Source organism: Bufo bufo, chromosome 7 (assembly GCF_905171765.1).
Source record: "Bufo bufo chromosome 7, aBufBuf1.1, whole genome shotgun sequence".
Lineage (NCBI taxonomy): Eukaryota > Metazoa > Chordata > Amphibia > Anura > Bufonidae > Bufo > Bufo bufo.
The window spans coordinates 18,941,009-18,968,280 of NC_053395.1; the positions used below are offsets into that span (position 1 = coordinate 18,941,009).

Sequence of the window (27,272 nt, forward strand, 5' to 3'; positions counted from 1 at the left end):
GCACCCTCTCCTCTGCCACTCGTCCCTGGTCACATCACACGCACTTCAGGAGGATGCCGTCCATGTCCGTGTTCTGTAAAGGAGCCGTGATGATCAGCAGGTGAGCGGGGTGCGGGTTCCCGTAAACTCGCCAGATGTTTGGCATTTAGGTCCCGTTGCGGCGGACACGTCGGCTAAGCCTGATCCGCGCGGGTGACGAGGCACTGACACTTTGATTTCCTCTGTGATCCGGACCGGATGGAGTCAAAAGGTCAAGGTTCCGAAAATTCCGTGCAGCTTTTAACCCTTTCGTTTCCAGGTGCTGCTTGACTTAGAGGAGGCAGTGGTTCTGGAGGGGTTAATACTGAATACGGGGGTTTCATGGTGGGGTGCAGTTACCCCTGGGTCGTAGAGCCTGATGGGGGCAGAAAGATCTCTCTGCCCCATAGGAGATCTTTGGTGCCCACGAGCTTCAATTAAAACCTTTGTATAAGACCCTTGGCAAATGTGTCCATTTAAACCAGCCCGAAGTCTGTGTGAATTGCATGGTGTTTGTATATATATATATATATGTGGGGAGTGGGGTGTCTAATTCTACAATTATTGTAATTAGTGTTGCTCCGCCCAATCTACTACACCTCTATTAATTTGATATTTTCAGGTTTTAGTCCAGATCTGGACTGCCACCACTAGGGGGAGCTAAGTGTATGGAAATGTATACAGCTAGTATTAGAGTTTGATGCAATGCGCTCCCCCTGGTGGCAGCTGCAGTGATGCACCCTTCCCCTATGGTAGGTACCCCGCTGCTGCAATGCTGCAATCAGAACCTCTCAGCTATGATACCTTTCAGTGTCTGCAATACCTCCGTTTCACTGTAGGGGCGCTGTTTTTTCATAGCATTTTCCCAGCAGATCAGACAGTGATCAACTTTTTGCGGGCCCATAAACTGAAAACCTCCCCAAAATGAGTCCCCAATAGAGAGAGCTCGTCTGCTGATTGACTATTGGTTCTGTGTTTGCAGGACACTAATGGGTCCGTACGGAATGGACCGAACCGTCTACTGCATGGAATTCAATGACTGCATCAATGGACTGGGTGATGTATTAACTCTCTAATGTGTTTTCTAGCCTATGGACGTTCAACCCCTGGGCACAGATATAGGGATGCACTGATGCCAGGGTGCCTGGTGCCTGAGGGGTCCGTCTACCACATAAGAAGAGGGGGGTCCTGGTACAGAGGGGGCATATAGGACCTTAGTTCTACCAATGACACCTAGCAGTGGATAATCCACCTACAAATGAATGATGGTAGTGCAGGGGCGCAGCACAGTGATGTACTACATGACCCATGTGCAACCAGAAGAAAGCTTCTCTTGGAGCCCACCATAGAATGCAGCCCCTATACTTAATCAATAATTATCATCCAGGGGTTCCTGGTTCATGAACAGAATTCCAGAACCACAGTAAAGCATGACACACAGAATGGTAAAAGAGGTAGGAGGTAGGGGAGGTAGGGGAGGCAGCGTGGCTCTAGAGGACTATTTTTCATTCAGGGTCTGGGGAAACCTGATTGTCCTCTCCTCTGGGCAACTGTGTAGGATGAGCTCAGGTGTAGTCTATGACAGTGATGGTGGCCCTTGGATGGGAGCTCGTCCACCGTGGTCCAGCCCCATGGAAACCATAAAAGCCTCTGACAGGTGACGCGGCCCCTGAATAATGGCTCGTCCATGCTGTGGGGAGGACTGGGGTCTTCCAGCGCCACCATATAAAGCAATAATCAGATTGGATTTAGTGTCTGGCAGCGCCCCCTCCATAAGAGGATTTGTGGGAAATATGAGAACATTACTGCAATTGAGTCACTGATGGGAGAATGAAAATGGGATATAAAAACCGGAGGAAGAGCGGCTATTATCACCGGCTGCGGGGGGAGGGTTAACCCATTAATGTCTATACATCGTATGAGCTACTGTTATAATAAAAGGAGTCTCCTGTCTATCTCATATCTATCTATTAATCTCTATCTATCTATCTATCTATCTATCTATCTATTATCTATCTATTATCTATCTATCTATTATCTATCTATTATCTATCTATCTATCTATCTATCTATCTCATATCTATCTATCTATCTATCTATCTCATATCTATCTATCTATCTATCTATCTATCTATCTATCTATCTATCTATCTATTATCTATCTATTATCTATCTATCTATTATCTATTATCTATTATCTATCTCATATCTATCTATCTATCTATCTATCTATCTATTATCTATCTATCTATCTATCTATCTATCTATCTATCTATCTATCTATCTATCCATATCTATCTATCTATCTATCTATCTATCTATCTATTATCTATCTATCTATCTATCTATCTCATATCTATCTATCTCATATCTATCTATCTCATATCTATCTATCTATCTATTATCTATTATCTATCTATCTATCTATTATCTATCTATCTATCTATCTATCTATCTATCTATCTATCTATCTATCTATTATCTATCTATCTATCTATCTATCTATCCATATCTATCTATCTATCTATCTATCTATTATCTATCTATCTATCTATCTCATATCTATCTATCTCATATCTATCTATCTCATATCTATCTATCTATCTATTATCTATCTATCTATCTATCTCATATCTATCTATCTCATATCTATCTATCTATCTATTATCTATCTATCTATCTATCTATCTATCTATCTATCTATCTATCTATCTATCTATCTATCTATCTCATATCTATCAATCTACAGTTGTGTTTCAAATTATTCAACCCCCAATGCTGTAAAGGGTTTTAGGGAATTTAGTGTACATTTGTAATTGTGTTCAGAATGAAATCTTACAAGGACTTTTTAAAGAACCAAATGCAACTAAAAAATGACATCAATTGTTTTTGTAATACAGTATTAAATGTTTTTTTTGTGATTTCTTCATTGACACAATTATTCAACCCCTTAAAGACTACCACTCTTAAGAACAGAGGTTCATTCAAGTGTTTTCGATCAGGTATTGAAAACACCTGTGGATGTTAAGGAGCAGCAATCAAGCATAATAAGCACCAATTAGGCAGATTTAAAAGGACTGTGATACTCAGCTCCTTCTAGACATTTACTGGTGTGTTTACAAACATGGTGAAGTCAAGAGAATGGTCCAGGAAGACAAGAGAAGAGGTGATTTCTCTTCACAGGAAGGGCAATGGCTATAAGAAGATTGCAAAGATGTTAACCACTTCCCATCTGGGCCCTTTGCCCCCTTCCTGACCAGGCCAAATTTTGCAAAACGGACATATCTCACTTTATGTGGTAATAACTTTGGAACGCCTTTATTTATCCAAGTCATTCAGAGATTGTTTTCTCGTGACACATTGTACTTCATGATAGTCATAAATTTGAGTCAAAATATTTCACCTTTATTTATGAAAAAATCCCAAATTTACCCAAAAATTTAAAAAAAAATCGCAATTTTCTAAATTTCAATTTCTCTGCTTTTAAAACAGAAAGTGATACCTCATAAAATATTTATTATTTAACATTCCCCATATGTCTACTTTATGTTAGCATCATTTTGGAAATGTCATTTTATTTTTTTAGGACGTTAGAAGGCTTAGAAGTTTAGAAGCAATTCTTCAAATTTTTAAGAAAATTGCCAAAACCCACTTTATAAGGACCAGTTCAGGTCTGAAGTCACTTTGTGGGGCCTACATAGTGGATACCCCCATAAATGACCCCATTGTAGAAACTACACCCCTCAAGGTATTCAAAACCGATTTTACAAACTTTGTTAACCCTTTAGGCGTTCCACAAGAATTAAAGGAAAATGGAGATCAAATTTTTACATTTCACTTTTTTGGCAGATTTTCCATTTTAATCAATTTTTTTCTCTAACACATCGATGGTTAACAGCCAAACAAAACTCAATATTTATTACCCAGATTCTGCGGTTTACAGAAACACCCCACATGTGGTCGTAAACTGCTGTATGGGCACACGGCAGGGCGCAGAAGGAAAGGAACTCCACATGGTTTTTAGATGCCATGTCCCATTTGAAGCCCCCTGATGCACCCTTACAGTAGAAACTCCCAAGAAGTGACCCCATTTTGGAAACTAGGGGATAAGGTGCCAGTTTTATTAGTACTATTTTTGGGTACATATGATTTTTTGATCATTCAATATAACACTTTATGGGGCAAGGTGACCAAAAATTGGTTGTTTTAGCACAGTTTCTATTTATTTATTTTTACAGCGTTCACCTTAGGGGTTCAGTCAAGTGACATTTTTATAGAGCAGATTGTTACGGACGTGGCGATACCTAATATGTATACTTTTTCTCATTTATTAAAGTTTTACACAATAATAGCATTTTTGAAACCAAAAAATTATGTTTTAATGTGTCCATGTTCTGAGAGCTATAGTTTTTTTATTTTTTGAGAGATTTTCTTATGTAGGGGCTCATTTTTTGCGGGATGAGGTGACGGTTTTATTGGTACCATTTTGTGGGACATACGCGTTTTTGATTACTTGGTGTTGCACCTTTTGTGATGCAAGGTGACAAAAATTGCTTGTTTTGACACAGTTTTTTTTTTTTTTTTTTTTTACGGTGTTCACCCGAGGGGTTAGGTCATGTGATATTTTTATAGAGCTGGTTTTTACGGACGCGGAAATGCCTAATATGTATACTTTTTTTTATTTGTTTCACTTTAACACAATAATAGCATTTTTGAAACCAAAAAAATGATGTTTTAGTGTCTCCATGTTCTGAGAGCTATAGTTTTTTTTATTTTTTGAGAGATTTTCTTATGTAGGGGCTCATTTTTTGCGGGATGAGGTGACGGTTTTATTGGTACCATTTTGTGGGACATACGCGTTTTTGATCACTTGGTGTTGCACCTTTTGTGATGCAAGGTGACAAAAATTGCTTGTTTTGACACAGCTTTTTTTATTTATTTTTTACGGTGTTCATCCGAGGGGTTAGGTCATGTGATATTTTTATAGAGCTGGTTTTTACGGACGCGGCAATACTAAATATGTCTATTTTACTTTATTTTTTCTATTTTTAATTTTTTTTTTTTATTCCTAACTTGGGAACTTTTTTTTTTTTTACATGTGAAACTTTATTTTATTTGATTTTTTCAACCCTTTATTTTTTTTATTTTTTTTGACACTTTTCGTCCCCCATAAGGTCATACAAGACCTCTGGGGGACATTTGCTTCACTTTTTCTTTTTTTTTTCACAGTTGATTTCTCCTGTAACTGGGGCTGACATAGTAGCCCCAGTTACAGTGGAAATGCACCCCTAGAGAGGCTGTACAGCAGCAATCCAGCGCTGTACAGCCTCAGAGCAGGGCTGATCGAGGTCTCTGAGAGACCTCACACAGCTCCTGCACTCTCCGGTCACGGCGGTCACATGACCGCCGGGCCGGAACAGGAAGCGCACAGCGCTTACTTCTCTGCAGGCACAGCGCTCGGTGAGCGCTGTGTCTGCAGCGATCGTGAAGGCAGGGACACCTGGGAACTGTCCCTGCCTTGTCTTAGGGTTGCCCTGCTGTCACTGACAGCGGGCAACCCGATCAGCAGCTGCACGATTAGCGTGCAGCTGCTATTTCTGACAGGACGTTTTAAAACGTGCTGTCAGAAATAGACGTCCACCCATAGGACGTTTATATCCTATGGGCGGACGTGAGGCTTAAACATACCAAGAGACACCATAGGAAGCATCATTCACAAATTCAAGGCAAAGGGCACTGTTGAAACGCTACCTGGTCGTGGCAGAAAGAAGATGCTGACTTCGACTGCTGTGCGCTACCTGAAGCGCAAAGTGGAGAAAAGTCCCCGTGTGACGCTGAGGAACTGAAAAAAGATTTGTCAGATGTGGGCACTGAAGTTTCAGCTCAGACAATAAGGCGCACACTGCGTAATGAAGGCCTCCATGCCAGAACTCCCAGGCGCACCACCTTGCTGTCTCCAAAGAATAAGAAGAGTCGACTGCAGTATGCCAAAAGTCATGTGGACAAACCACAAAAGTGTTCTGTGGATTGATGAAACTAAATGAGAACTGTTTGGGCCCATGGATCAGCGCTATGTTTGGAGGAGGAAAAACAAGGCCTATGAAGAAAAGAACACCTTGCCTACTGTGAAGCATGGTGGGGGGTCAATCATGCTTTGGGGCTGTTTTGCTTCTACAGGTACAGGGAAGCTTCAGCGTGTGCAAGGTACCATGAATTCTCTTCAGTACCAGGAGATATTGGATGAAAATGTGATGCAGTCCGTCACAAACCTGAGGCTTGGGAGACGTTGGACCTTTCAACAGGACAATGATCCCAAGCATACCTCCAAGTCCACTAGAGCATGGCTGCAGATTAAAGGCTGGAACATTGTGAAGTGGCCATCGCAGTCACCAGACTTAAATCCCATTGAGAACCTCTGGTGGGACTTAAAGAAAGCAGTTGCAGCGCGCAAGCCTAAGAATGTGACTGAACTGGAGGCTTTTGCCCATGAAGAATGGGCGAAGATACCCGGAGATCGCGGCAAGACACTTGTGTCAAGCTATGCTTCACGTGTAAAAGCTGTTATAACTGGAAAAGGATGTTGTACTAAGTACTAAGATTAAATGTCACTTGGGGGTTGAATAAAACTGATAATGATGTGAGCACAGAAAAGACATTTGTGGTTATTTCATTATAAATGTTATGTTATATTTGTCTGACTTACAAGTGCCTCTTTGATTTAATTGTAAACAAGATGACTGAAATGATCAAAATCAATGTCAAACTGGCCACAAACACTCAATTTCAGTGGGGGTTGAATAATTTTGAAAACAACTGTATCTATCTATCTATCTATCTATCTATCTATCTATCTATCTATCTCATATCTATCTATCTATCTATCTATCTATCTATCTATCTATCTATCTCATATCTATTATCTATCTCATATCTATCTATCTATTATCTATCTATCTATCTATCTATCTATCTATCTATCTATCTATCTATCTATCTATCTCATATCTATTATCTATCTATCTATCTATCTATCTATCTATCTCATATCTATTATCTATCTATCTATCTATCTATCTATCTATCTATCTATCTATCTATCTATCTATCTATCTATCTCATATCTAGTATCTATCTCATATCTATCTATCTATCTATCTATCTATCTATCTATCTATCTATCTATCTATCTATCTATCTCATATCTATCTATCTATCTATCTCATATCTATTATCTATCTCATATCTATCTATCTATCTATCTATCTATCTATCTATCTATCTATCTATCTATCTATCTCATATCTATCTATCTCATATCTATCTATTTCTCTCATATCTATCTATCTATCTATCTATCTATCTATCTCATATGTATCATCTACATTTTTCTAATACAGTAATTTGTGTTACAGGAATTAAGGTAATTGGTGGATTTCGGGAGTTCAGCACAGAAGAATATGGGGTTTACGTGAAAAGAATCCTTCCTGGTGGATTTGCCTATTCTGATGGTAAGATAAGATTGACTCCATGTAGTCTGAGGGTTCCTTCTCCTGATCTATAGTGTCTACCAGTGGCCGATATTCTGTCCATATTCATTCGCTTTCCTACACCAGTCAGCCCAGTGCAAGACTACCTTTCATTTGACCATAGTGTACCTTGATTTGGCTTTTGGATCAACTACCCTCAGTGTCCATCTAATATACAATCCCACTGTCCTCCCCCATACGTGTCTTGTGTGTTTTGTCTTAGTTTGTCTTGTCCCTGTTTGTCTTGTCTTGTTATGTATGCACGGGCTCCATGGGGTAATTATTCCTGTATTGGCGGGTTACTACTTTGAGCAGGTCTTAACATTCATGTTTAGTAGCCATACTGTCAATATTTTGAGGTGCATTCCACATTATATTAGTGTCCCCTACTAGTCATCACCACTCATTAGTGTCCTCTACTGGTCATCACTAGTCAATAGTGTCCTCTACTAGTCATCGCCACTCATTAGTGTCCTCTACTAGCTAGTCATCACCACTTATTAGTGTCCTCTACTAGTCATCACCACTCATTAGTGTCCTCTACTGGTCATCACCACTCATTAATGTCCTCTACTAGTCATCACCACTCATTAGTGTCCTCTACTGGTCATCACCACTCATTAATGTCCTCTACTGGTCATCACTAGTCATTAGTGTCCTCTACTGGTCATCACTAGTCAATAGTGTCCTCTGCTGGTCATCACCACTCATTAGTGTCCTCTACTAGCTAGTCATCACCACTCCTAAGTGTCCTCTACTATTCATCACCACTTATTAGTGTCCTCTACTGGTCATCACTAATCATTAGTGTCCCCTACTAGTCATCACCACTCATTAGTGTCCTCTACTGGTCATCACTAGTCAATAGTGTCCTCTGCTGGTCATCACCAGTCATTAGTGTCCTCTACTAGTCATCACCACTCATTAGTGTCCTCTACTAGCTAGTCATCACCACTTATTAGTGTCCTCTACTAGTCATCACCACTCATTAGTGTCCTCTACTAGTCATCACCACTCATTAGTGTCCTCTACTGGTCATCACTAGTCAATAGTGTCCTCTGCTGGTCATCACCAGTCATTGGTGTCCTATACTGGTCATCACATGAGTCATTAGCCGTGTTCCCTGTAAGCTGCGCGGGCGCGCAGCTTCCTTTATGCCTCCGCTCAGGACCTCTGCAGGCCCGCTCACCGCCGCAGCCCGGACTTCATGTAATGGGATATGCCTGTTCCCTACTCTGGGGAAGCCCACCCTGGCAATACACACAATTTTTACTGTGTGGCCCTAGAACTCGGAACCGGCACCCACCATATTGCCTACAGTGCCCTTAACGTCCTGACATTATCTAGGACGTTCCTGTGCGGCGCTCCAAGCTGGCCCCGCATCCTTCCTCTTGCGCTGCTGCTACTGGAAGAGGAGAACATGTGCAGCGCAGCAAAAGAGGGGAAAAGAGGAGGGGACGGCATATTCTTAGACCTAGCCCCCCAGCCCCCCTCCAAAGTGTTGAAGTGGCGTCCAAGATCCCTAAGGGCCAAGCCAAGTAATTGTAAGTTTTCATGTGGAATATGTTTATGTTAGACACATATAGCCTACACTGTGCCACACAATATACAGTATACCGCTACACTGTGTAGCGGTTATACTGTATAATGTACAGCATGGCGCAGGGGTTATATTGTCCGGCATGGTGTAACCTCCATATAAGGTACCATTTGGAACCGAACCCTTATTCGTGAAATGTTTTTTTACAGTACAAATTAATTTAGGAAATTATGAAGTTATTATGTGAAGTCTTGTGAGACTTTACAAAGCAATAACTTTGGCTCATCGGAGCCAATACATTCTAATACTGTACGGAGCTCATGCACCGTACAGTATTAGAACGAAGTTTTATGCGAATCGACTTCAGATGCTTCATCAGAAGTCGATTAACTCATCCCTAATTATAATGTATATTATATAGCATGGTGTATGGATTATAATGTATACTTTACAGTATGGTGCAGGGATTATAATGTATTCTGTACAGCATGGTGTAGGGATTATACTGTATATTGTACAGCATGGTGTAGGGGTTATACTGTATATTGTACAGCATGGTGTAGGGATTATACTGTATATTGTACAGCATGGTGTAGGGATTATACTGTATATTGTACAGCATGGTGTAGGGGTTATACTGTATATTGTACAGCATGGTGTAGGGATTATACTGTATATTGTACAGCATGGTGTAGGGATTATACTGTATATTGTACAGCATGGTGTAGGGATTATACTGTATATTGTACAGCATGGTGTAGGGGTTATACTGTATATTGTACAGAATGGTGTATGAACTATACTATATATTGTACGGCATGGTGCAGGGATTATAATGTATTCTGTACAGCATGGTGTAGGGATTATACTGTATATTGTACAGCATGGTGTAGGGATTATACTGTATATTGTACAGCATGGTGTAGGGATTATACTGTATATTGTACAGCATGGTGTAGGGATTATACTGTATATTGTACAGCATGGTGTAGGGATTATACTGTATATTGTACAGCATGGTGTAGGGATTATACTGTATATTGTACAGCATGGTGTAGGGGTTATACTGTATATTGTACAGAATGGTGTATGAACTATACTATATATTGTACGGCATGGTGCAGGGATTATAATGTATTCTGTACAGCATGGTGTAGGGATTATACTGTATTGTATGGGATGGTGCAGGGGTTACACTGTATGCTCTTTAATGTGAAAATTATCTTTGGTTTTCCTATCGCCCACCTTTGATGGCGCTGTGCCCAGCTCTGAGCCGACCCCGCTCAACAGCTGCCAAGGCTTAGAGGGAACACTGGTCATTAGTGTCTTCTACTGATCATCACTAGTCATTTGTGTCCCCTACTGCTCATCACCAGTCATTAGCTTCCTCTTCTGGTTATCACCAGTTATTGGTATCCCCTACTGGTCATCACCAGTCATTGGGGTCATCTACTGATTATCAATAGTCATTGGTATCCTCAACTGGTCATCACCAGTCATTGGTGTCGTCTACTGTTCATCACCAGTCATTGGTGTACTCTACTGATTATCACCAGTCATTAGCTTCCTCTACTGGTTATCACCAGTTATTGGTTTCCCCTACTGGTCATCACCAGTCATTGGTGTCATCTACTGATTATCAATAGTCATTGGTATCCTCTACTGGTCATCACCAGTCATTGGTGTCATCTACTGTTCATCACCAGTCATTGGTGTACTCTACTGATTATCACCAGTCATTAGCTTCCTCTACTGGTCATCACCAGTCATTGGTATCCCCTACTGGTCATCACCAGTCTTTGGTGTCCTCTTCTGGTCATCACCAGTCTTTGGTGTCCTCTACTGGTTATCACCAGTCATAGGTATCCCCTACTGGTCATCACCAGTCATTAGTTGGCTATGCTGGTCAGCACCAGTTATTGGTGTCCTATACTAGTTATCACTTTTCATTAGTGCCCCACATTGATGTTGACCCATAATTAGTGTCTTAACTTCTTAAGGTCGACTACAGGCTGGAGACCAGATCCTAGAGGTAAATGGAGAAAGTCTGCTGGGAGTCTCCAATGACAGGTACCTTATAGCACAAAGCTGAGCTGACGCTAGTAGCCAGGGTTGTGCCAACTTGTAGGACTAATTTCTTACTGTTTCTCCACAGAGCTGTGGACGTTTTACGGATGGCATCTGCTACTGGCTACATGAGACTCCTCATTGCCCGGGATGATGAGGCCAGGTCTGGAAAGTTATTATTTTTTTTAAATCTAATCAATTAACCTTACTGGATGATTATGATTATGAAGTATCATCCAGGAGGTTCTTGGTGTAGCCTCTGGGGATTACTGGAGTTTCACTTCAATAGAAGTCAGAGGACTATAGATTTTTCTAAAGATTATTGGAAAACTTCTGAAAACTTTTACAAATTTTATCCTGAATCAATGTCCAGCCTAAGTCTATGCAATCAGCCGGACTACTTATTACAGAAAATAGTGAGTGGCCAAACAGATCCAACCAAGATTTTGGCGGAGGCCATTCAGCTTAGAATACTATTGCCCCAATGCACTAATTGCCAACCATTTTTTTTTGCATGGAGGAACCCCTTAAAAAATACCAATTCTGGAGAATCACTACAATAATGCCACAGCTACAAGTGACAGCTCAGAAGGACTGCCGTCCTTCCACATCAATGATCAAATGATTGCTATGGGCCCTGGTCTGCAGGGAATGTACTATTACATTGTGGCTGGGTAGAGTCCACCAGACTAGGAGCCACTATTCCTTTGATGCTTTCTAGTCTGATTAATATAAGGAAGGTGGAAGGGTCCCAAATGGGGAAAGAGGGTGGACAACCTCTCTGACGATAGGGTTTGTCTTCAGAATAAAAAAGGCAGCATCATATTAGGGAAACATAAGGTGGAGCTTGACCTTAAGCTGAGATAACCAAAGTCCTGGAAGTAATAGTGTTGCACAGCGGGAGGCCTCTCATCCGAGGTCACAGTGTCTTGGATTTGCAGACTTACTAGAACATGGGTGTCTAATACTCTCCATCTTGTGAGCTGTAATTTAGTTTACCATCTGCACGAACTTGCATCTGTTCATGAGAGCTGACCACGTGACATGTTCTCTTCTAACATCTGAAGATGCTGAGTCTTAAAGTAAAACTCCGGCATTCACATAGTGTTGCCCTCATGGATGGTCCCTTGAAGAGACCAACAATGTATAAATCCCATATTTATCATTAATCTCCCATGATGCATAATTTCTAAAAGTGTTCCAACCCAAGAGGATCTGAATTGTCACATAACTCTGTATCTGCCGAAAGTGAGAAAAACAAATGGAGTGGAGCAAGTTACTAATTTATGGCCCCTTACACAATAGAACCCAATAACTCTCTCCAGCAATTACATGGTAGCTCCTGGGGACTTTTTTCAAAATTTAGAACAATTCTGGAAAATTACAGATTTCTCAAAAGTAAATGCTGAAAAAGATAAGCAGGGGTAATATGGGGAAAAGTCTGGTACCCATGTTACCCAGTACAAAGCTGGTTGCAGGTCTGACACCTTCTAGTAGAAGCAATGATGTTACTGTCCAGACAACTCAGGTCTCTTCGTTAATAATATATGAAGTGTCTGAAGAAACCGCAATACATATACAAAATATTAGATACATGGTTTAATAATGAATGGACATCTGAAAAACAAAAAATCACAAAAAACATGTGGAGAATGAGTCCTTAATTATCTTACAGATAAGCAAGTGTAGCTTAGGCAGGGTACTGGCTCTTCTTATAGAGACCCTCGGTGTATGGAGACTTAGTGGCAATGCCTCCATGGAAAGTAATATGCAAAGAGGTATCTCACAGGGAAAGAGAACCTTCTCACTAGTGCCACCATGTGGAAGTGGCTCCCTGTGAGTCCAAGTACGACTTTTTAACCAGCCTTCGGACATTACAAGGGAAAATGGCCAAGCCATATATCAATCCATAGACAGCTGTTTTGGGGTGTTTGCCCCTCTTCAGTATGACCTCTGGATCGGTCATTGGTATCTGATTGGTGGGGGTCCGACACCCAAGACCCCCACTGATCAGCTGTTTGAGAAAGCATCGGCGCTTGCAGTAGCACCGTGACCTTCTCACAGGTTTTCCTAGGCCAAGTGACGTCATGTTCATATCGTTTACGTGGCCTAGGTGGAGCTCAGCCCCATAGAAGTGAATGCACTAGACCATGTACGGCGCTGTGCTTGGTGAGCAGAGAGAAGGCTGCTGCTGTACTGCTGATCAGCAGGGGTCTCGGCTGTCAGACCCCCCTGTTCAGATACTGCTGGCCTATCCAGAAGATAGGTCATCAGTAAAAAATACTTGGGAAAACCTCTTTAAGTGTTTGGTTGGCATCTCAATCTTGATTAAGTTTCTGTCCTGTTTCTCCCACATAGGACATATAGTCCAGAGAATCAGGCCCACAACATTGGATGCAGAACACATGAATGTCCCAGGGATCCTATAGTCCTGCTGCGTTAGGGGTCCGGACTTTGTCTGTTGTCATTCCATGGGAACAGGTTTTGGCATCTCCTTACATTGCAGGGATAAGTTCCTTTCTGTGTGGTACAGGGCAATGACATTTCTCAAATTTGGAAGTTGTCGGTAACACAGCAAAAGAAGGCTCTGGGAAATTGTTTTTAGGTGGCCAACGTTATGTAGGACATGATGCAATTTCTTTGCAGTTTTCTCAGGACCTCCTAGTTGTGGGTCTACAGGTTCATACAGAGGTACACGCTGGTTCCTTCTTTTTTCTTGTATTGGAGAAGTTGACACCTGGTAGTTCTGATGTAATAATGTTCTTCTCAGATGGTGTGAATGTTCATCCCTGTCTGATGGGCTGGAACAGATGTGATTATACCCGATGATGGCCTTACTGTAGATGATGGACTTCTTACTGTGAGTGGGATGGAAGCTGTCCCATTGAGGTATGTGGTCCAATGGATAGGTTTCTGAATACAGGATTTCTGTATTGAGCTGTTTTGAGGTTTTATGGAAGTATCCACAACATGAAAACTTTTTTCATGGCAAAACTGGAAAGCGACTTCTTGTTAGCCTGCTCCCTCAGACCCTTGGCCTACTAATATCCTAATAATCTGGACTAACTCCAAACATGAACTTATAAAATTCCATGAACGATTCAATAAAGTCCACCTCATCATGAACCTGACCCTTAACTATTCTCATACAGAAATCAGCTTTCTGGACACCACCACAGAACTTCAAAACAGCTCAATACAGACATCCTTGTATCGGAAACCCATCGATCAGCCTACATACCTCAAAGGGCACAGTTTCCACCCAAAACACACAATGAATGTGTCCCGAGGATCCATGGCCGATTGTAAGATCTAAAGAGTCTGCTCTAGAGATGCTGAGGGCACCAGGTCTCTGAGATAACATCAGTTTAGAGACCATAAAACTTCCTAAGGAATCATTCTCAAGATCTGATGTTCTGTTGTTTTTCATATGTCTATTTAGGACACCATGTATCTGCTGTTTTATATATATTTTGCAGTTTCTTCAGAAACTTTATTATATTATACCTGATTAAGGGTTGTCTGGAAACCTTCCTATGTAACATTGTTGCTACAGTGTTTGTTAGCCATTAGAAAGTATCAGATCTGCAAGACTCTGATTTAGTTTATCTAATGAGAGCAATAACCAGGGTAATATGGGATAAACACTGTCATTATAGCAGGCAGACCCCCTGGGGTGTAATCCGCTCCACACTGACCATTCTACTGACAGATTGTCAGACTGTAATGTCCTACACACGTCTCTGGAGAAGTAAAGAGCACATTAATGGAGGCCTCATCATCTACAGTATATCATAATGAAATATAATTACACGCACTTCATACGTTTCAAAGGCTTTTATCGACAATTACATGACATTTATGAAAAGAGTCAGTATTTGCAGTGTTGGCCCTTCTTTTTCAGGACCTCTGCAATTCGACTGGGCATGCTCTCAATCAACTTCTGGGCAATTCCTGACTGATAGCAACCCATTCTTTCATAATCACTTCTTGGAGTTTGTCAGAATTAGTTGGTTTTTCGTTTGTCCACCCGCCTCTTGAGGATTGACCACAAGTTCTCAATGGGATTAAGATCTGGGGAGTTTTCCAGGCCATGGACCCAAAATGTCAACGTTTTTGGTCCCCGAGCCACTTGTTTATCACTTTTGCCTTATGGCACGGTGCCCATCGTGCTGGAAAATGCATTGTTCTCTCACCAACTTGTTGTTGGGTTGTTGGAAGAAGTTGCTGTTGGAGGGTGTTTTGGTACCATTCTTTATTCATGGCTGTGTTTTTGGGCAAAATTGTGAGTGAGCCCACTCCTTGGATGAGAAGCAACCCCACACATGAATGGTCTCAGGATGCTTTACTGTTGGCCATGACACAGGACTGATGGTAGCGCTCACCTTTTCTTCTCGGACAAGCCTTTTTCCAGATGCCCCAAACAATCGGAAGAGGCTTCATCGGAGAATATGACTTTTGCCCCAGTCCTCAGCAGTCCATTCACCAGACTTTCTGCAGAAGATCAATCTGTGCTTGATGTTTTTTTTGGAGAGAAGCTGGGCTTCTTTGCTGCCCTTCTTGACACCAGGCCATCTCCAAAAGTCTTTGCCTCGCTGTGCGTGCAGATTGCGCTCACACCTGCTTTCCTGCCATCCTGAGCAAGCTCTGCACTGTGGCACTCCGACCCCGCAGCTGATCCTCTTTAGGAGCGATCCTGGGGCTTGCCTGGACTTTCCTTGACGCCTGAAGCCTCGTAACAAGGAATTGAACCTCTTTCCTTGAAGTTCTTGATGATCCTATTAAATTGTTAAATTTAGAGGGCAATCTAGTAGCCACAATAGCCTTGCCTGTGAAGCCATTTTTAGCAACGCAATGATGGCTGCACGGGTTTCTTTGCAGGTCACCATGATTAACAATGGAAGAACAATGATTTCAAGCATCACACTCCTTTTAACTTGTCAAGTCTGCCATTTTAACCCAATCAGCCTGACATAATGATCTCCAGCCTTGTGCTCGTCAACATTCTCACCTGAGTTAACAAGACGATTACTGAAATAATCTCATCAGGTCCTTTAATGACAGCAATGAAATGCAGTGGAAAGGTTTTTTTGGGATTAAGTTAATTTTCATGGCAAAGAAGGACTATGCAATTCATCTGATCACTCTTCATAACATTCTGGAGTATATGCAAATTGCTATTATAAAAACTTAAGCAGCAACTTTTCCAATTTCCACTATTTATGGAATTCACTAAACTTTTGGCCACGACTGTACATAGGAGGCAGTATTATAGTAATTATATTCTTGTACATAGGAGCAGTATTATAGTAATTATATTCTGGAACATAGGAGCAGTATTATAGTAGTTATATTCTTGTACCTAGGAGCAGTATTGTAGTAGTTATATTCTTGTACATAGGAGGCAGTATTATAGTAGTTATATTCTTGTACATAGGAGGCAGTATTATAGTAATTATATTCTGGAACATAGGAGGCAGTATTATAGTAGCTATATTCTTGTACATAGGAGCAGTATTATAGTAGATATATTCTTGTACATAGGAGCAGTATTATAGTAGTTATATTCTTGTACATAGGGGCAGTATTATAGTAGTTATATTCTTGTACATAGGAGCAGTATTATAGTAGTTATATTCTTGTACATAGGAGCAGTATTATAGTAGTTATATTCTTGTACATAGTAGCAGTATTATAGTAGCTATATTCTTGTACATAGGAGCAGTATTATAGTAGTTATATTCTGGAACATAGGAGCAGTATTATAGTAGTTATATTCTTGTACATAGGAGGCAGTATTATAGTAGTTATATTCTTGTACATAGGAGGCAGTATTATAGTAGTTATATTCCTGTACATAGAAGGCAGTATTATATTAGTTATATTCTTGTACATAGAAGGCAGTATTATAGTAGTTATATTCTTGTACATAGCAGCAGTATTATAGTAGTTATATTCTTGTACACAGGAGGCAGTATTATAGTAGTTATATTCTTGTACACAGGAGCAGTATTATAGTAGTTATATTCTTGTACATAGGAGCAGTATTATAGTAGTTATATTCTTGTATATAGGAGGCAGTATTATAGTAGTTATATTCTTGTACATAGGAGGCAGTATTATAGTAGTTATATTCTTGTACACAGGAGGCAGTATTATAGTAGTTATATTCTTGTACATAGGAGCAGTATTATAGTAGTTATATTCTTGTACATAGGAGCAGTATTATAGTAGTTATATTCTTGTACACAGGAGCAGTATTATAGTAGTTATATTCATGTACATAGGAGCAGTATTATAGCAGTTATATTCTTGTACATAGGAGGCAGTATTATAGTAGTTATATTCTTGTACATAGGAGCAGTATTATAGTAATTATATTCTGGAACATAGGAGCAGTATTATAGTAGTTATATTCTGGAACATTGGAGGCAGTATTATAGTAGTTATATTCTTGTACATAGGAGCAGTATTATAGTAGATATATTCTTGTACATAGGAGGCAGTATTATAGTAGTTATATTCTTGTACATAGGAGCAGTATTATAGTAGTTATATTCTTGTACCTAGGAGCAGTATTATAGTAGTTATATTCTTGTACATAGGAGGCAGTATTATAGTAGTTATATTCTTGTACATAGGAGCAGTATTATAGTAGTTATATTCTGGAACATAGGAGCAGTATTATAGTAGTTATATTCTTGTACATAGGAGGCAGTATTATAGTAGTTATATTCTTGTACATAGGAGCAGTATTATAGTAATTATATTCTGGAACATAGGAGCAGTATTATAGTAATTATATTCTGGAACATAGGAGGCAGTATTATAGTAGTTATATTCTTGTACATAGGAGCAGTATTATAGTAGATATATTCTTGTACATAGGAGGCAGTATTATAGTAGTTATATTCTTGTACATAGTAGCAGTATTATAGTAGCTATATTCTTGTACATAGGAGCAGTATTATAGTAGTTATATTCTGGAACATAGGTGCAGTATTATAGTAGTTATATTCTTGTACATAAGAGGCAGTATTATAGTAGTTATATTCTTGTACATAGGAGCAGTATTATAGTAGTTATATTCTGGAACATAGGAGGCAGTATTATAGTAGTTATATTCTTGTACATAGGGGCAGTATTATAGTAGATATATTCTTGTACATAGGAGGCAGTATTATAGTAGTTATATTCTTGTACATAGTAGCAGTATTATAGTAGCTATATTCTTGTACATAGGAGCAGTATTATAGTAATTATATTCTTGTACATAGGAGGCAGTATTATAGTAGTTATATTCTTGCACATAGGAGCAGTATTATAGTAGTTATATTCTTGCACATAGGAGCAGTATTATAGTAGTTATATTCTTGTACATAGGAGGCAGTATTATAGTAGGTATATTCTTGTACATAGGAGCAGTATTATAGTAGTTATAATCTTGTACATAGGAGGCAGTATTATAGTAGTTATATTCTTGTACATAGGAGCAGTATTATAATAGTTATATTCTTGTACATAGGAGCAGTATTATAGTAGTTATATTCTTGTACATAGGAGCAGTATTATAGTAGTTATATTCTTGTACATAGGAGCAGTATTATAGTAGCTATATTCTTGTACATAGGAGCAGTATTATAGTAATTATATTCTTGTACATAGGAGCAGTATTATATTAGTTATATTCTGGAACATAGGAGGCAGTATTATAGTAATTATATTCTTGTACATAGGAGCAGTATTATAGTAGTTATATTCTTGTACATAGGAGCAGTATTATAGTAGTTATATTCTTGTACATAGGAGCAGTATTATAGTAGTTATATTCCTGTACATAGGAGCAGTATTATAGTAGTTATATTCCTGTACATAGGGGGCAGTATTATAGTAGTTATATTTTTGTACATAGGAGCAGTATTATAGTAGTTATATTCTTGTATTTAGGATCAGTATTATAGTAGTTATATTCTTATACATAGAAGTATTATAGTAGTTATATTCTTGTACATAGGAGCAGTATTGTAGTAGTTATATTCTTGTACATAGGAGCAGTATTATAGTAGTTATATTCCTGTACATAGGAGCAGTATTATAGTAGTTATATTCTTGTACATATGAGGCAGTATTATAGTAGTTATATTCTTGTACATAGGAGCAGTATTATAGTAGTTATATTCTTGTACATAAGAGGCAGTATTATAGTAGTTATATTCTTGTACATAGGAGCAGTATTATAGTAGCTATATTCTTGTACATAGGAGCGGTATTATATTAGGTATATTATTTCGAGTAGTTATATTCTTGCACATAGGGGGCAGTATACCCATTATTCTGTATATTATGTTGCAGGAAGGAATTCTCAGAACTGCTGGAGAAATGCAGTTCTCATAGTGACAATGGATCCTCCCGGAGTTCCCCTATAATGCACAGCAGTGAGTATATGAGCAGAAATGTTTAATGATATCTGCAATCCTTTCTATCATTCTTGCATGTGTGGGTAAGTCTTCTTAGAATATTTCTGGCTCGGATCTGTAGTTGTCGGCCCACTTTATTCTTTGCTCTTTTCTTGTTCCTTCCTTTCTCAGGCAGGTACCTGGAAAGCACGTCTTCAGAGTCCTCCTCACGTTCCCAGAGTCCTTCGCTTCTTAGTCCCGCCAGCTCCCATAGCCAATTTGGTGGGAGCAGTGGAGTGTCTTCATACTCTACAGCAAGGTACCGTAGATGTTTAGAAGATATGATCAGTCCTCAAGGTCGTGTAGTAGGATACAGCAGCCAACATCCCTTTACTTCTCTTTCCTCAGTGACTTGGGAGTCCAGAATATCTCCATAGTGAAGTCTACAGGATTAGGGCTTGTGATAGGTGGAGGCTCCAATCGGCAGGAAGGGCCCATAGTCTATGTGGAGGAGGTGCTACCCGAAGGAGACAGCTTCCGGGTAAGCACCAGACCAAGAAACACGAAACAAAGAAAATGCACAAAAAAATAATAAAAAATTCACAGCACTTCCTCCTTAAATCTCATATTTTCCATTGATCCTGTTGTATCTTCTAGTGCAATTAAGACTAAATAATACAAATAGATCGGCCATGTCCCCCCTCCTTCTCCTCACTGTCCTGACTGCAGCAGGAGCCTCCCCCCTCTGCTCTGCCTCCATGCTTTCTAACCCCTTTAACCTCATGTCCACTTTCCAGGACGGACGGCTACGATCGGGAGACCAGCTTCTGTCCGTCAACAAGGACTCACTGATTGGAATCACCAACGAAGAAGCCAAACGGATTCTGGCCAGGGCCCGGTTCAGGTGAGTACAGGAGCTGACGATCTCCATCGACCCCCCCCCCCCCCGTAACATGGCTTGTGCTTGCTCTCCACTATTGTATATATTGAGGCTACGACCTTGAGGTCTTCACACCTCCCGCTGAGACCACCTCTTCATATTCTTCACCTCTCTTCTAAGACAGGACAGCTGCACGAACGTGTCCTTCATACCAACATCAACCGAATTTCCAGCGTCTCCGGATCCAATAGTCCTTCCTCGTTGCAGCACAGGATTATGGGTAATGGACTGCCCCCTTGCAGACTTAAGGTCCATGTCCGGTCACCAGAGGTGAGAGGGCAAAGGTCTAAGATGGTAACCTTGCAAAACAGGTGGAGCAGCCTTTTAGAGCTCAGTTTAGTGTTTTGCATCTTGTGCACTAACTTGTAAGTAAGTGCCCCCCTCCATCCACCAGTTGATATCTCTTTGCCCTTTTTTTCCAGTGCCGACTTGAAAACAACGTGCCTTCTCCATCCCCCGATATCTGCCCCCCTGAACTTACCATATCAGGTAAGAGGACATATTGCTTAGTCTATAGAGGTATTATACTTTGTGTCATGTGACGACACCATAATGGACAGTACACGTCATTTCAGTCCCCCCCCCCCCCCAACTGCTCTTTCAGGATAGCATGTTAGCCCCACCCCTTCCAATAAGCCCCACCCCATTTATTATTATTGATTGTCCCTTTAAGGCATGGTGAACCTCATAAACATGTCATCATCTGACCCCCTGCCCCATTGGCCCTAGTCTTATGGTCTTAGTCCACCTGTAGGAGGTGACAATAGGTCGCCTATTACATGGGTCAGAAATAGGGTTTTTATCATATAAGTTATATCCCATCCCACGTGCAGCTCCAGTGTCTCCGCCAAATCACAGGACCTCTGCAGGAAGCAAGCATAAAGTCTCCTTAGATCCCCATGTCCGCATCAAAGAGGAAAAGCTGGATTTGGTAAGTGCACCATTAAAAGGACGGATGTGGTCCATCAGTGTCTGCTTGAGTTCATTGTTAAACTCCAGTTGCATCTAGAGCTGCATTCAGAGTTCTGATGATCTCCTGGTTGGCCCTCGCTCCTGCCCTCTGCTGATTTTAGTGCATATTCCAAGCACTGCAGATGTGGATGTGCCTGGAGTATAAGATGTGATCGTCTCTTTTGTTGCCTGGTGCCATTGCAGATTCCGCAGTTCCTTGGGATAGAAGTGTCAGAGGAGAAGATGAAGGAGCTCCCCAGAGTCTTATTACAGACTGTCAGGGAACAGTGGCATATGGAGGTAGGTATGACCACTCTCCTGGAAGATCCTTCTCCCTGTGCCCGGTATCACCCAGTCTCCATTCAGCATGACACCACAACGCATGCAGGGCCTTCCACAACACACCGCTGGCGCACCTCTCAAGCTGTAACCCCCATCAATCATGACTCTTGCCCTATCCTCCTATGATTTAAGTACACCTCATTCTGAATTACTCTGTGCTGCTGTCTGTATTAGTTACCGTCATGCCCCCTCAGATTTTCAGTCAGGCCCCTCCGTGACTGTTTACAGGATGAGTTAGAAGATGCTGGCCTGGACTCCAGCTCTATACTCTTCACACATTACGAAGCGGCCAGTCTGCTGGACACCTGTGCGTTTCATTCTCCGGTCACCAAGGTAAAAGAGTTCCCCGTTCACCACCTCAGTTCTGCCGTGTGTCCTCCAACGTAGTGCTGTTCATCTGCACCGTCTCACTTCTGCAGGAGTTGGATGTTCCAAGGTTCTACGATAGCTTAGATCTGGAGAAACTGCAGGACGATGTGACTGAGCTGAAGCAGGAGGTGTGCGGCGGCTGAAGGTCGGTTGTCCTTGAAAAGTTGTGACATGAGGTTCAACAGAATTGCATTTCTAGTCATATTGATCATCTTCTTTCAACCTTATGTGTCTTGTCCAATGGCCTGAGTCTTCTTATGCCCAAAATACGACATAGTTCCAGTCTGGTCAAACATGGCTTTCGTAGTTGTGCCAGCAACATATTCAGCTCTAACAGGGCAACCTAGATTTGATGATGAGGACCCAGGACAGTGCAAAGACCAACATTTTTGTTAGTTCCTATTATTTCAGGAGACCAGGTTGAGGACTTTTTTTTATATGCTTCTTATATGTTGTGATTTGGATTTTCCAGGTTTTACTTCGCGAGGCGGAAATGAGTAGAAACGAAGCAGAAGAAGAACTTCAGAAGATAAACCAGGTGGGTACAGTGACCTATACCCAATGTGCTCCAAAGGCAACATCAGCAGGAACGTCACACATATGGCTCAATGTGTTGCAGAAAGTGGTGGGACTTCTGTCCGAGAACCGATTTCTTCAGAATAAGCTGCAAGTAACAGAGCTGGCACAGCGCCAATCACACAGTGCAGAGCACGACTATGAGGAGGTCATTCACCTTCTGGAGGCTGAGATCTCTGAACTCAAGAGCCAAATGTCAGGGAAGAAGAAGCTGATGGCCATAGAGGTCCAAGAGGTTAGAAACCATGAAAAGGTTTTTAGAGATGATCTGCCAATTTGAATCCACCACTGAACCTGTAGTGGGAACCAGTGAGGTCATCAGTGTCCCCTTTGCCTTTAGGGAATGGATCTGAACAGACGTCTGTCACTGTCTGATTGTCAACTGCGGAAATCTGAGGTGACCCGCAAACATCTAGAAGTGTCCAACAAGAAACTACTGAACTTTGTACAGGTAAATACAGTATCTCCATCTCTAAAAAAAAAACAGAAACTATCCAAAGGGGTATCTCCCTCACCTTAGTTCCCTGATCCTGCCTACAAGATCTCACAAACCTCCTCATTCACCAAAAAAATCCATCTAGAGAAAACCATTAAATACCTGTAGAAGATAGAGAGGAGAGGAAGAAGGGATGCAGCTGGCAGAAATCTCTCCCTCAGCGTTTTTGTGATACTGCATGCTGCAAGAGAGGAGGGGGAGCAGTTGGAAAGGAGGCATCTGATTGGATCAGAGCACACAGCTCAGACTTCACACCAGGAAAAGCCCACCTACTCAGCAACCTTGGAGAGAGAGAATGTGCATAGTACAGAACAACATCTAATACCTCAATAATTATCCCCCCATTACCAGCAGTACGATTTCTCCATAGTCCCTACCCCCCTCATCAGCTCAGTCCAGTGGACCTTTTAGAAATTATCTGGACTATGTAATTGTACTCTAGCTTACTGTTCTGTTTCCCATTCCAGTCCACTCATCCTGTTTTCTGATCTTGTCCTGCTTACCGATTCTGGTCGCTGATCTTGTTCCTGATCTTGTCCATTGACCATTGACCGTGCTTCCTGATCATGGTTCTCCACCCTGTTTACCGATCTTGTTTCCTTATTTTGTTTATTGATCCTCTGTACTGAACCTGAACTTTGTGTGTTTTATTAGATTGATACTTTAGCTTATTATATGTGTTTCCTCCTCCACAGAAAATCCAGAAAATATTATCAACTTCCCTTCAGCTCGCTGCCGAGAAAAGGTAGGTCTAAAATCCACAATATTTTTACAGTTATTTTAGCAATGCTAACTTAAAGGCTGCTACAAACACCTCACCTCATGCCCTTTTTAATGGTGCCGTTTCTTTTAGAGCTGGAGATGTAGAGGACGGTCCTAACGAGAGTCCTCTGACGTGTGCCTGCCCTCTGCTCAAATGCTGGCTACAGAAGTGACTGATATCTTAGAGTCGTGTACAGGTGAGTTATAGGACACTAAATGGTGAGTGTAACTACACCTAAACTCAACTTATAGTAGAAGGTTCACATCTTACCACCCCCCCCCCCTTCCCCCAGGACTTCTACACACAGTGTAGACCGATGCTTTCAAAACGTTTTCTCCTTTTTTACTTGTGAATACTACTTATGGAATAATGTCTATGGCATACTACCATACAGTGCCCATATTACCTCAGTAGCAGAGGCAAATAACACAGTGCAGCACAACATACCTCCCAGCAGCACTAAACACCACCGTGCAGCATCACTGACAGCAGCATTGTCCCCCTTATCACCCTGCCTCCATTAGTAGCCACATTGCCCCCCTTTCATCCTTCCCTCACTGGCAACAGCCTTATTGGCCTTCCCGCCCTTCTCCCACTGACAGCAGCTTTATCCCTCTTTCCACTTCTCCTCCACTGATAGCTGCACTGTCCCTCTTCCCATTCCACCTCACCCCACTGACAGCAGCATTGTCCCCCTAATCACCCTGCCTCCATTAGCAGCCACATTGCCCCCCTTTCATTCTTACCTCACTGGCAACAGCCTTATTGGCCTTCCCGCCCTTCTCCCACTGACAGCAGCTTTATCCCTCTTTCCACTTCTCCTCCACTGACAGCAGCATTGTCCCTCTTCCCATTCCACCTCACCCCACTGACAGCAGCATTGTCCCTCTTCCCATTCCACCTCACCCACTGACAGCAGCATTGTCCCTCTTCCTACCCCTCTTCTAAAGTTGTGCCAGAATTTATGGGCTCTTGGAAGAATCTAGCCATGACACCAAATTATCATAAGAATAATGTCCACAACCTCAACAACCCTTATCCTGAACCTAACCCTAGTAGACACAAGACCACACAGAACCCCTTCAAAAGTGCAACAGACCCTCCAGCACTCTTCTGAAATGCCGTTTTTCACCATCACCTGTCTTCTCCGCACATGTCCTACACGTCCTAGGAATCCATATTCTCTCCGCTCAAACTCCTCCCAGACTGGCAGAGGCACAGGTGATGCTTTTGGTGGGAGAGTGTCAGGAATGGTCTACAGACTTCAGTCTTATCTCCAGACTCCTGATGTGGGAGAACTATTCACTGGGCGCAGGACCTGTCCATGACCTTAATGTCTCAGCAGGTCCTCTACCCTCTGCAAAGAGGCGTTCAGCCCCGTATTATTGGTGTAGACTGCTGAAGTTATTGATTTGTGCTGATACCAGGGACCTGTGATTAACCAGTGAGAACGCAGGGCCTCACATTTTGAAAAGTGCTAGTATAGAAATATCCGCCGCCGTCGGTTCCTCTGTATGTAAACAATGTTCTTTTCTTGTTTTAGCCTGTCCCTTCTCCTGTGGTGAGTACAGGCGAACATCATACCAACCGGGGTGAGTACTCCTAGGTCTATAGACTAGAATACCATTCTGTGATATCATGCACACAGGCCTATGGAAGTATTTTTTATTAGTATCATACATTCCCTCTACTTTATTTTCAGCAGACCCTCAGGCCGAAAAGACAGCTGGTCCTCCCCACCGTCCCCGCTATCCACACACAACCTCAGCCGTAGTGAAGACGTTCTATACGCAGCCAAAGGGGCCAACGACAAACCAAAATAAACCAAAAACACTAACTATACCGGACTGGCTCCAAATGCCCTGCCAATGACAGATGTCTTCCAAGATGATGGAGGTTGACATGAACCATAGCCAAATGTGACCAAGCCTTCTCTCAGAGCAGATGGAATAATGGCTGCATCCCCATAAAACCAAAGAAAGCTGAAGGACAACCTATATGGTCACCAGAGAAGTTGTTACCCAGCTTTCCTGGTCATGACTCAAAGACTGGAGACTATGAGTTTAGGGGAAGCGGTCTTATCACTGGAGGAATGATTAGGACAGACACATATACAGTTCACTATCACCCTCATCATTTCTTAACCCGTCCTATGCTACTTTCTGATCACAGGAAGATGTAGTGACTGCACCAGGATCCAGATACCGTTACTCACTAGTGATCACCATAGTGCAACACCTTCAGTCACATGACTCTTCCATCATGCCAGACCTCATTTTAATGTTACAGTACACCTATCACCCCCATCATCCAAAACCCACCATATCAGCACTTCATTCACCTCCACACGAGGAACAACTGAAGGGAATCTCTTGTCTTCTGTCTATATTTTACTTTGCACAAACTCCAATTCCTTGTAAATAAACTATGATGTATATCCAAGAAAACATCTCAGGTGTTAGTGGTCATCTTGGAGACAACTCAAGAGTAGACAGACTTGAAAATGATTAATTTAGTATCTAAAGTCTATGTGCCCCTTTGTGTATACAGCGGCTGTGCAAACCTATTTGCACCAGGTTGTTGCAGCTGCCATCATTACTGACAGACTGTGTGTGGTCAGAGCAGGTCAGTGTTATTCACACACAGCAGGTGAGCAGCCATTCCAGGGTGAGAGAAAGAGGGAAGAAGACACAGGATGCAACATTGATAAAAGAGAGGAAGAAACAAAGCATCCTCACAAGAAACACTCACTGACTGGACTTGCAGTTCCACAAGCAGCGAAAACCAACTGAGCTCTGAACATGCAGATCCACAGGCAGGGAACACCCACTGAGCTCTGAACTTGCAGCTCCACAAGCAGAGTACACAAACTGAGCTCTGAACTTGCAGCTCCACAAGCAGGGAACACCCTCTGAGCTTTGAACTTTTAGCTCCAAAAGCAGGGAACATCCACTGAGCTTTGAACCTGTAGTTCCACAAGTATGGAACACACACTGAGCTCTGAACTTGCAGCCCCACAAGCAGGGAACACACACTGAGTTCTGAACTTGCACAAACAGAGAATACATGCTGAACTGTGAACTTGCAGCTCCAATAGCGGAGAACACACTGAGCTCTGAACTTGCAGCACCACAAGCAGGGAACACATACTGAGCTCTGAACTTGCAGCACCACAAGCAGGGAACACACACTGCACTCTGAACTTGCAGCACCACAAGCAGGGAACACACACTGCGCTCTGAACTTGCAGCACCACAAGCAGGGAACACATACTGAGCTCTGAACTTG

The 27,272-nt window shown here is 41.7% G+C and overlaps 1 pseudogene; it reads left to right on the forward strand.

The window, feature by feature from the left end:
- LOC121007821 lies at positions 1-26,404 on the forward strand (annotated as a pseudogene).
- Positions 26,405-27,272: the final 868 nt, after the last annotated feature.